At 59.9% G+C, this 10,220-nt stretch overlaps 2 non-coding genes across 2 annotated transcripts; both read left to right on the top strand.

Moving 5' to 3' along the window:
* The first annotated feature begins 5,600 nt into the window (after positions 1–5,600).
* Positions 5,601–7,415, top strand: LOC142795479 (small subunit ribosomal RNA). The gene has a single exon (XR_012893059.1). It is a non-coding gene; the product is annotated as a small subunit ribosomal RNA (ribosomal RNA).
* A 1,719-nt stretch (positions 7,416–9,134) lies between these two features.
* Positions 9,135–9,287, top strand: LOC142795477 (5.8S ribosomal RNA). The gene has a single exon (XR_012893058.1). It is a non-coding gene; the product is annotated as a 5.8S ribosomal RNA (ribosomal RNA).
* The last annotated feature ends 933 nt before the right edge of the window (positions 9,288–10,220 follow it).

Raw genomic sequence — 10,220 nt, 5'->3', positions numbered from 1 at the left:
GCTCCAGCAGACGCTGTTTAGACTTTTTGTTTCCTCTTTTATCCTGCGACGAGGTGATGAGGTTTATTCGGTGCCCCGCCGCCCCGGCTGAAGTGATTTTTCCTGTCCCGTGCCGCCCCGGCTGACGCGGTTGGGACTTCGCGTTTGTTCGGCCGCCACGGGTTTTGGCGCACTCGCTCGGTTGCTTGTTGTTGCCACTTGTTGCGAACCCAGGTTTCTTGAGCGAGCGCGGGCGTTTTTTCTTCCTTTCTTTCTTTGTTCTATGTGTTAGCGAATCGGCCTTTAATATCACACGAGGACTCACAACCAACAATTTTCAGTTTGAAGTGTAAAAAATCTGCAGGTGTTGACGTAACTGACTTGCCCCGTACCCTTGAGTACATCCATGAAGTTCTCGTAGTACTACTAAATCGCATTATTCCAAGTGGAGAAATTCCCATAAACTTGCAAACCTCTACACGAAAATCGGTGCGCGTGATAAAGTTGAAAATTATCGTCCGATATCAAATGTGCCTTCTATAACACAAATTCTAGGAAAAAAAAAAAAAAAAACACTTGTTCGCCGTTTTCTGCGCCGTGACTGGCAGCACTCCGGCGAAGCGAAACGGGGTCGATTCGAGCACGATATCGGCGTCTTTCGACGTGCTCGCCGGCGACCGTCGCACGAGTACGTCGCACGAGCGCGTCTGCCGGGGCGCCGTTTGCGAAGCCGACGCAAAAGTGGGAACCGCCGCTCGGATGATCGCCGCTTTCGGCAGAGTGAGTGTTGGCACTCCGGGGAAGCGAAACAGCGTGAATGCGCCCACGAAATCGGCGTATTTTGAAGTGCCCGCCGGCGACCGTCGCACGAGTACGGTAAACCGCGTCAGCCGGGGCGTAGTTCGGGACGCCGACGAAAAAGTGGGAAGCGCAACTCGGATCTTCGCCGTTTTTGCAGGAGTGAGTGGCGGCCCTCCTGCGAGACCAAGAAGCATCGATTCGTGCACGAATTCGGCGCCTTTCGACGTGATCGCCGGCGACCGTCGCTCGAGTAGGGCAAACCGCGTCTGCCGGGGCGGGCTTCGGGACGCCGATGCGAAAGTGGGAAACGCTGCTCGGATGTTCGCCGTTTTTGGCCGAGTGAGTGCTGGCACACGGGCGAAGCCAAACGGGGCCGATTACGGCACGATATCGGCGTCTTTCGACGTGCCCGCCGGCGACCGTCGCACGAGTACGGTAAACCGCGTCAGCCCGGGCGGAGTTCGGGACGCCGATGCGAAAGTGGAGAACGCCGCTCGGATCTTCGCCGTTTTTGGAGGAGTGAGTGGCGGCACTCCGGAGAAGCCAGGGAGCGCCAATTAGCGCACGATATCGGCGTCTTTCGACGCGCTCGCCGGCGACCGTCGCACGAGTAGGGCAAACCGCGTCTGCCGGGGCGGGGTTTACGACGCCGACGCAAAAGTGGGAACCGCCGCTCGGATGTTGGCCGTTTTTGGCAGAGTGAGTGCTGGCACTCCGGCGACGCGAAAGAGCGCGAATGCGCCCACGAAAGTGGCGTATTTGGACGTGCGTGACGGCGACCGCTGCAGGAGTACGAAAAACCACGTCAGCCGGGGCGAGCGACACACGGCGGTCTGGGTGCTTATCGCTGCTATTATAGGGGCACCCCGGCAGACGCAGAAAAAAAAAAAAAAATTTTCGACCTTCTTTTTTGCTGGTCGAGCTCGGGTAACCCAGGTCGCAATGGGAGCCGCGCACGAAAGCGGCGTCGCGAGACGCGTTCGCGGTCGCTAGTCGCACGAGCTCGGCAACCGCGTCAGCCGGCGCGGAGTTCGGGATGCCGACGGCTAAGTGGGTACCGCTGCTCGGATGTTCGCCGTTTTTGGCCGAGTGAGTGCTGGCACTCCGGTGAAGCCAAGGAGCGCCAATTCGTGCACGATATCGGCGTCTTTCGACGTGCCCGCCGGCCACCGCCGCACGAGTACGGCAAACCGCGTCTGCCGGGGCGGGGTTCGCGACGCGTACGCAATAGTGGGAACCGTCGCTCGGATGTTCGTCGTCTTTGGCCGAGCGAGTGCTGGCACTCCGGCGAAGCGAAACGGGGCCGATTCGGGCACGATATCGGCGTATTTCGACGTGCTCGCCGGCGACCGTCGCACGAGTACGGCAAAGCGCGTCTGCCGGGGCGAGGTTTGCGACGCCGACGAAAAAGTGGGAAGCGCCGCTCGGATCTTCGCCGTTTTTGCAGGAGTGAGTGGCGGCCCTCCTGCGAGACCAAGAAGCATCGACTCGCGCACGATATCGGTGTCTTTCGACGTGCCCGCCGGCCACCGCCGCACGAGTACGGCAAACCGCGTATGCCGGGGCGGGGTTGGCGACGCCGACGCAAAAGTGGGAACCGCCACTAGGATGTTCGCCGTTTTTGGCAGAGTGAGTGCTGGCACTCCGGCGAAGCGAAAGAGCGCGAATGCGCCCACGAAAGTGGCGTGTTTGGACGTGCTTGACGACGACCACCGCAGGAAAACGAAAAACCACGTCAGCCGGGGCGAGCGACCCATGGCGGTCTGGGTGCTTATCGCTGCTATTATAGGGGCACCCCGGCAGACGCAAAAAAAAAAAAAAAATTTTTTTCGACATTCTTTTTTGCTCGTCGACCTCGGGTGACCCAGGTCGCAGTGGGAGCCGCGCACGAAAGCGGCGTCGCGAGACGGCTTCGCGGTCGCTAGTCGCACGAGCTCGGCAACCGCGTCTGCCGGGGCGGAGTTCGGGACGCCGACGGCTAAGTGGGAACCGCCGCTCGGATGTTCGCCGTTTGTGGCCGAGTGAGTGCTGGCACTCCGGCGAAGCCAAACGGGGCCGATTCCGGCACGATATCGGCGTCTTTCTACGTGCTCGCCGGCGACCGTCGCACGAGTACGGCAAAGTGCGTCTGCCGGGGCGGGGTTTGCGACGCGTACGCAATAGTGAGAACCGTCGCTCGGATGTTCGTCGTCTTTCGCCGAGCCAGTGCTGGCAATCCGGCGAAGCCGAACGGAGCCGATTCGGGCACGATATCGGCGTCTTTCCACGTGCTCGCCGGCGACCGTCGCACGAGTACGGTAAACCGCGTCAGCCGGGGCGGAGTTCGGGACGCCGATGCGAAAGTGGGAAGCGCCGCTCGGATCTTCGCCGTTTTTGGAGGAGTCAGTGGCGGCACTCCGGTGAAGCCAAGGTGCGCCAATTCGCGCACGATATCGGCGTCTTTCGACGTGCCCGCCGGCCACCGTCGCACGAGTACGGCAAACCTCGTCTGCCGGGGCGGGGTTTGCGACGCCGACGCAAAAGTGGGAACCGCCGCTCGGATGTTCGCCGTTTTTGGCAGAGTGAGTGCTGGCACTCCGGCGAAGCGAAAGAGCGCGAATGCGCCCACGAAAGTGGCGTGTTTGGACGTGCTTGACGACGACCACCGCAGGAAAACGAAAAACCACGTCAGCCGGGGCGAGCGACCCATGGCGGTCTGGGTGCTTATCGCTGCTATTATAGGGGCACCCCGGCAGACGCAAAAAAAAAAAAAATTTTTTTCGACATTCTTTTTTGCTCGTCGACCTCGGGTGACCCAGGTCGCAGTGGGAGCCGCGCACGAAAGCGGCGTCGCGAGACGGCTTCGCGGTCGCTAGTCGCACGAGCTCGGCAACCGCGTCTGCCGGGGCGGAGTTCGGGACGCCGACGGCTAAGTGGGAACCGCCGCTCGGATGTTCGCCGTTTGTGGCCGAGTGAGTGCTGGCACTCCGGCGAAGCCAAACGGGGCCGATTCCGGCACGATATCGGCGTCTTTCTACGTGCTCGCCGGCGACCGTCGCACGAGTACGGCAAAGTGCGTCTGCCGGGGCGGGGTTTGCGACGCGTACGCAATAGTGAGAACCGTCGCTCGGATGTTCGTCGTCTTTCGCCGAGCCAGTGCTGGCACTCCGGCGAAGCCGAACGGAGCCGATTCGGGCACGATATCGGCGTCTTTCCACGTGCTCGCCGGCGACCGTCGCACGAGTACGGTAAACCGCGTCAGCCGGGGCGGAGTTCGGGACGCCGATGCGAAAGTGGGAAGCGCCGCTCGGATCTTCGCCGTTTTTGGAGGAGTCAGTGGCGGCACTCCGGTGAAGCCAAGGTGCGCCAATTCGCGCACGATATCGGCGTCTTTCGACGTGCCCGCCGGCCACCGTCGCACGAGTACGGCAAACCTCGTCTGCCGGGGCGGGGTTTGCGACGCCGACGCAAAAGTGGGAACCGCCGCTCGGATGTTCGCCGTTTTTGGCAGAGTGAGTGCTGGCACTCCGGCGAAGCGAAAGAGCGTGAATGCGCCCACGAAAGTAGCGTATTTGGACGTGCTTGACGGCGACCGCCGCAGGAGTACGAAAAACCACGTCAGCCGGGGCGAGCGACCCACGGCGGTCTGGGTGCTTATCGCTGCTATTATAGGGGCACCCCGGCAGACGCAGAAAGAAAAAAAAAATGGGGACATGGCGTGCGTCACCGTGCGGCTTCGCAGCGTTGCCGAAGTCGCCGAGCCCTTCGACTGAGCCGAACGGCGGACAGGGAACGTTGGTCGGCCGTTCTAACCTGTCGGTGCCACGCCGAGACGTCGTTAAGGAAAACCGCGTCGTGGGCCTCTACGACGCCGTCGAGTCGTTGTACGTTTGGTGTCCAGCGTGTCGGCGGCGAGTAGCGGACACGTCGTTCACGACTTCGGTCTTTCGCAGTCGACGCGAACTTGCGGAGAGTCGTGGTGCCTCACGTTTTCGGCAGAAACCGCGGCGGAATTTTCCCGTGCGTGCGCGCACGACCTCGGTGCTGTGCCGTCAGCGTAGTGTTGCACAAACTCGTGGCCTACCCAAGGTGCGGTACGTTTGCGGCCGTATCCTCGGTGGGAATTTCGTGAGTAGGGTCGCAAATTCTACGACCTCGGCGGGTTTGAGAGCGACGTAGACTTGTGGCACGCTCAACATGCCACACGTTTCGGGGCACACCCGCGGTGAAATTTTCTCGAGTACGCTCGTATTAGGGCCCAAGGAGGTCTGGGTACTTATCGCTGCTATTATGTGGGGGTTCTCGTGAGCGGCGTACGCGAAAGCGACCGGGTGTCTGATATGCGGCGGGCTTCGGCCTCGTCAAGCGTGTCCTCGGGTCTGCTCCAGGGGAATCCACGGCAGTCGTCTGCAGCCTCATCCGCTTGATGCGTTAGGGGCTGGTTGTCGGACGGTGCCGTTTTACCACGATATCGAGGTGTGTTCCGTGTCGTCCTCGGGCGATTCAGATGCGAAAGCGCCGAAGACGCGGGCGTGACCCGTCGTCTGGCGGCTTTGCAGTCTCGGCTCCGTTGCTAGTTCCGGCCGGTCCACCGACAGTGCAGCGGGCTTGGGCAACCCGCACGGCGCGACCGAGTCGATGCAACGAAAAAGAGCGAGCATGAACGTGCTTCTTGCCGCACGGCTCCCACTCGTCTTTCGGGAAGGTTGTGCCGTAGCGAGCTCGAACGCCGTCATCTCGGAGTGCAAAATAAGCGTGTTGGGGCGCCTGAAGGTGGCCTCCGCCGCACACAGACTGCGTCCGGCCCGCCGAGGGCGAGGACGGACGCGCAGTCGAACGATTACCTGGTTGATCCTGCCAGTAATCATATGCTTGTCTCAAAGATTAAGCCATGCATGTCTAAGTACATGCCGAAATAAGGCGAAACCGCGAATGGCTCATTAAATCAGTTATGGTTCCTTAGATCGTTTCTTCCTACTTGGATAACTGTGGCAATTCTAGAGCTAATACATGCAGTGAGCCTGGAGCCCTTTGGGTAACGGGTGCTTTTATTAGACCAAGATCGATCGGGTTTCGGCCCGTATTGTGTGGTGACTCTGGATAACTTTGTGCTGATCGCATGGCCACGAGCCGGCGACGTTTCTTTCAAGTGTCTGCCTTATCAACTTTCGATGGTAGGTTACTTGCTTACCATGGTTGTTACGGGTAACGGAGAATCAGGGTTCGATTCCGGAGAGGGAGCCTGAGAAACGGCTACCACATCCAAGGAAGGCAGCAGGCGCGCAAATTACCCACTCCCGGCACGGGGAGGTAGTGACGAAAAATAACAATACGGGACTCTTTTGAGGCCCCGTAATTGAAATGAGTACACTCTAAATCCTTTAACGAGGATCAATTGGAGGGCAAGTCTGGTGCCAGCAGCCGCGGTAATTCCAGCTCCAATAGCGTATACTAAAGCTGCTGCGGTTAAAAAGCTCGTAGTTGGATCTCAGTTCCAGACGAGTAGTGCATCTACCCGATGCGACGGCTCGGACTGAACATCATGCCGGTTCTTTCTTGGTGCACTTCATTGTGTGCCTCGAGATGGCCGGTGCTTTTACTTTGAAAAAATTAGAGTGCTCAACGCAGGCGAGTCGCCTGAATAAACTTGCATGGAATAATAGAACAAGACCTCGTTTCTGTTCTGTTGGTTTTTGGAATACGAGGTAATGATTAAGAGGGACGGACGGGGGCATTCGTATTGCGGCGCTAGAGGTGAAATTCTTGGACCGTCGCAAGACGAACTACTGCGAAAGCATTTGCCAAGAATGTTTTCATTGATCAAGAACGAAAGTCAGAGGTTCGAAGGCGATCAGATACCGCCCTAGTTCTGACCATAAACGATGCCAACCAGCGATCCGCCTGAGTTACTCAAATGACTCGGCGGGCAGCTTCCGGGAAACCAAAGTATTTGGGTTCCGGGGGAAGTATGGTTGCAAAGCTGAAACTTAAAGGAATTGACGGAAGGGCACCACCAGGAGTGGAGCCTGCGGCTTAATTTGACTCAACACGGGAAAACTTACCCGGCCCGGACACTGGGAGGATTGACAGATTGAGAGCTCTTTCTTGATTCGGTGGATGGTGGTGCATGGCCGTTCTTAGTTGGTGGAGCGATTTGTCTGGTTAATTCCGATAACGAACGAGACTCTAGCCTATTAAATAGGTGCGGGGTTCCCAGCACCTTACAACCTTCTTAGAGGGACAAGCGGCTCCTAGCCGCACGAAACAGAGCAATAACAGGTCTGTGATGCCCTTAGATGTCCGGGGCCGCACGCGCGCTACACTGAAGGAAGCAGCGTGTCTTTATCCCTGTCTGAAAAGACTGGGTAACCCGTGGAACTTCTTTCGTGATTGGGATAGGGGCTTGCAATTGTTCCCCTTGAACGAGGAATTCCCAGTAAGCGCGAGTCATAAGCTCGCGTTGATTACGTCCCTGCCCTTTGTACACACCGCCCGTCGCTACTACCGATTGAATGATTTAGTGAGGTCTTCGGACCGATGTCCGGCGCGGCCTTTCGGTTGCGCCGGTCTGTTGGAAAGATGACCAAACTTGATCATTTAGAGGAAGTAAAAGTCGTAACAAGGTTTCCGTAGGTGAACCTGCGGAAGGATCATTAACGGATTGTGAAGGGTGAGCGCCTCAGCTGCGTCTGCGCCCGACACTTTCTGCCGCTGACCCCGTTTGGACGCGGGGTCGGCTTTTCCCCACGGGGCTGCCTGAATGTGGAGCGGCACCCCGTGACAAATTGTTGCGCCCAGCGGACGCCAACACCGCGACCTTGGACGGTCGGCCAGGTGGCGGACGCGGGTACAAACGGCGCAACGCACTCATAGGTCGGCTTTCGACCCGCCACTGCACCGTGGCTCGAAGCGCTCGAAATGCGCGACCCGACCGCTGCGGGACCGCCTAGTACTGTAAACAGGAGCGGCGGAGCGCGAACGGCGAGTCGTGGTTACGTCGGTAGAAGGCGAGGCTGCGCGTTCCCGAAACGCCAGCCGAGTGCCCTCCCGACCGTTCGAGCGTGCAAGAACGAGACCCGACAATCGCGCGGCGACTGCCAAGTACGAGAGGAACGGCACAAGCGTCGGCGGTCGGTCAAGGAACTGGCGATGTGACGGGTCCGCTGTGCACCAGTGCATACCGTCCCGCCGTCCGCGGCAAGCGCCTCCGCGTCCTCGGGTGACGGAGGCTGCCGGTCGGTTCTTGCAGGCGAGGGATCTCGCTGGCACCGGTTCGCGTTGACGCGCGGCCGGTCATGGCACGGCGATGCGACGGCCGAGGTGCGCAGTACTCGATGGAGGAACCGCACGCTCCGATGACCGTCCCGCCCTCCGCGGCGTATGCGTACCGACCGTAATGGTTGCAGCAGCGCCGGCCGGCTTTTGAATTCGCCACACGAAACACGGTGCGAGATCGCGGTTAGGGGAGCGTCGACGTTGCCAGGCGTTTTGCTTGCTGCCGAGGGAAAGGCGGCACGGCCACGTCGCGCTCGTCGCGATTAGCGGGTCTGCGCGCTTTGGGAAGGTGCCGCAACGACTTGCCGAAAGAGGAAGCACGGAAGAACGAGGGACTTGGACGTCCCGACAATTGAACGCACTTGCGGCCAGGCCCTTGCTGGCTTCGTTCTTCCGCCTCGAGTAGGCTCGTACGCGGCTCCGGCGCCGAAAGTGGTCCTTGGCACCGACTTCGGTGGACGTGGGAAGTGCCGCGCAAGTACGGCGCGCCTGGCTCCACCTGTTGGCTAAAGTAGGCAGCCGGATCGGCATTTTGGTGTGCGGTGGCAAACCGTGGATGCGAAAAAAGCTTGTGCGATTTCGTGGAACAAAAAGCGGGGGTCCCCCTTTTTATGCGGAGGAGACCGACCCGCCCGCCGTGGTGAACCGCGACGCCACGGTAAAAACGGGAGAGGCTTGTCGATGGGACCGTGCATCCCGCGCTCCACGGAGGCCGGGAGGCGGCCGCCCGAGGAAATGTGTAGCCGTCGAGGCCCGCATCTGCGTGCACTCTTATCCAAATGGGTGTACCGCAGGCATTTTCTGGTTAGGCGGGCCAATGAGAGCGAGCACACAACGATACCTACGGGTCCGGCTTGGAGAACCGGCTTCGACGCCTCCCGAGTATTTATAGAGGGGTGGACCACGAAAGCACTCGCAAGTAGCGGAAGCGAAACGCCGTCCGAAACACACCGTTTGCTCGATTTGCGGCAGCCGAAAAAGGCGCGGCAGAGTTTTGGAGTCCAAGCGTGCGCTGAAAAGCGCCCTTCTTGGCCACTGTTTGGCCGAGTGCCAGAAACGTTTGGTTTTGACTGTACGGAATTGAACAAACACTTTTTCACGACTCTAAGCGGTGGATCACTCGGTTCTCGGGTCGATGAAGAACGCAGCCAGCTGCGAGACTTGGTGTGAATTGCAGGACACACTGAGCACTGATTCTTTGAACGCACATTGCGGCCTTGGGTCTTCCCTTGGCTTCGTCTGTCTGAGGGTCGGATCACATATCAAGAGAGCCTTCGGCGCACAAGGGAACGTGAGCCGTCGACTCGTTTTGACCGCGTCGGCAACACGGACAGCACGCTGAACACCTCACAGCGAGCGCCAACAGCGGCCACTCAAGGGCGAGACGGTGGCGACCGTCGTGCCAGAGCCCAACCGAAACGGGGGCGACCGACTGCATTGAGGATGTGGCACCTCGTTGAGACCGCCGCAGGACTTCGAGTCGGAAGGAAGCCTGCAGGGAAAGTGCGGTCGAGGTTGCGTACTCCTCTCTGCGACCGGGCGCGCAAGAGCTGCGAGAGCCACGGACGCGCAACTTTAACGCACGGTAAACACGAGGAGCGAAAGCCGGCCAGCAAAGCTTCTCCAGCCGTGCGCAAAGTGCGCGAGATCGCAGCCTTGCGTTGCGCTTGTTGCCCTCGAAGTAAGCAGGGTGTCCCGTAGACCGGGCGCTCGAACACGCTGCGGGGCCGTGCCTCCTCCAGGCTTTGCCGCGCGAACAGGGAACGTTCGCGCGCAAAGCGCAGGGAGGTGAGGAGGCTGCGCCCGACGTTTGCGGTTCGCTGCGTACGCGGTTGATGCGGAGAGCACGGCGCGACGACTTGCCGCGAAGCGGAAAAAGTCTCCCGCACGAGTTGGCGAAACGTTGGCGAAGCTTAAGGCGTTCTCGTCGTAGTCCGCCGTCGGTCTAAGTGCTTCGCAGTTCCCGTCCCGTTCAAAAAACTGGGCCACTCCAGTTGGGGCGGGGGCGACGCTACACGAGACGATGCCTCTCGCCAGGCTGCGTGGCTGCCCTTGCGGCGGCGGCGACTGGCCTCGGCGGTGTTTGGGCTTTCGACACGGTCGTTTATCACGCAACTGCTCGGACGACGCACGCGCGCAGCGGAATGCCGCTTGCCAGCCTTGTGAAGATGTGACCCTGTACAGGG

This window comes from Rhipicephalus microplus, unplaced genomic scaffold, assembly GCF_043290135.1.
Source record: "Rhipicephalus microplus isolate Deutch F79 unplaced genomic scaffold, USDA_Rmic scaffold_694, whole genome shotgun sequence".
In the NCBI taxonomy this organism is placed as follows: Eukaryota; Metazoa; Arthropoda; class Arachnida; order Ixodida; family Ixodidae; genus Rhipicephalus; species Rhipicephalus microplus.
The sequence above is the reverse complement of the archived record's forward strand: the minus strand, read 5'-3'. Positions and strand labels throughout refer to the sequence as shown.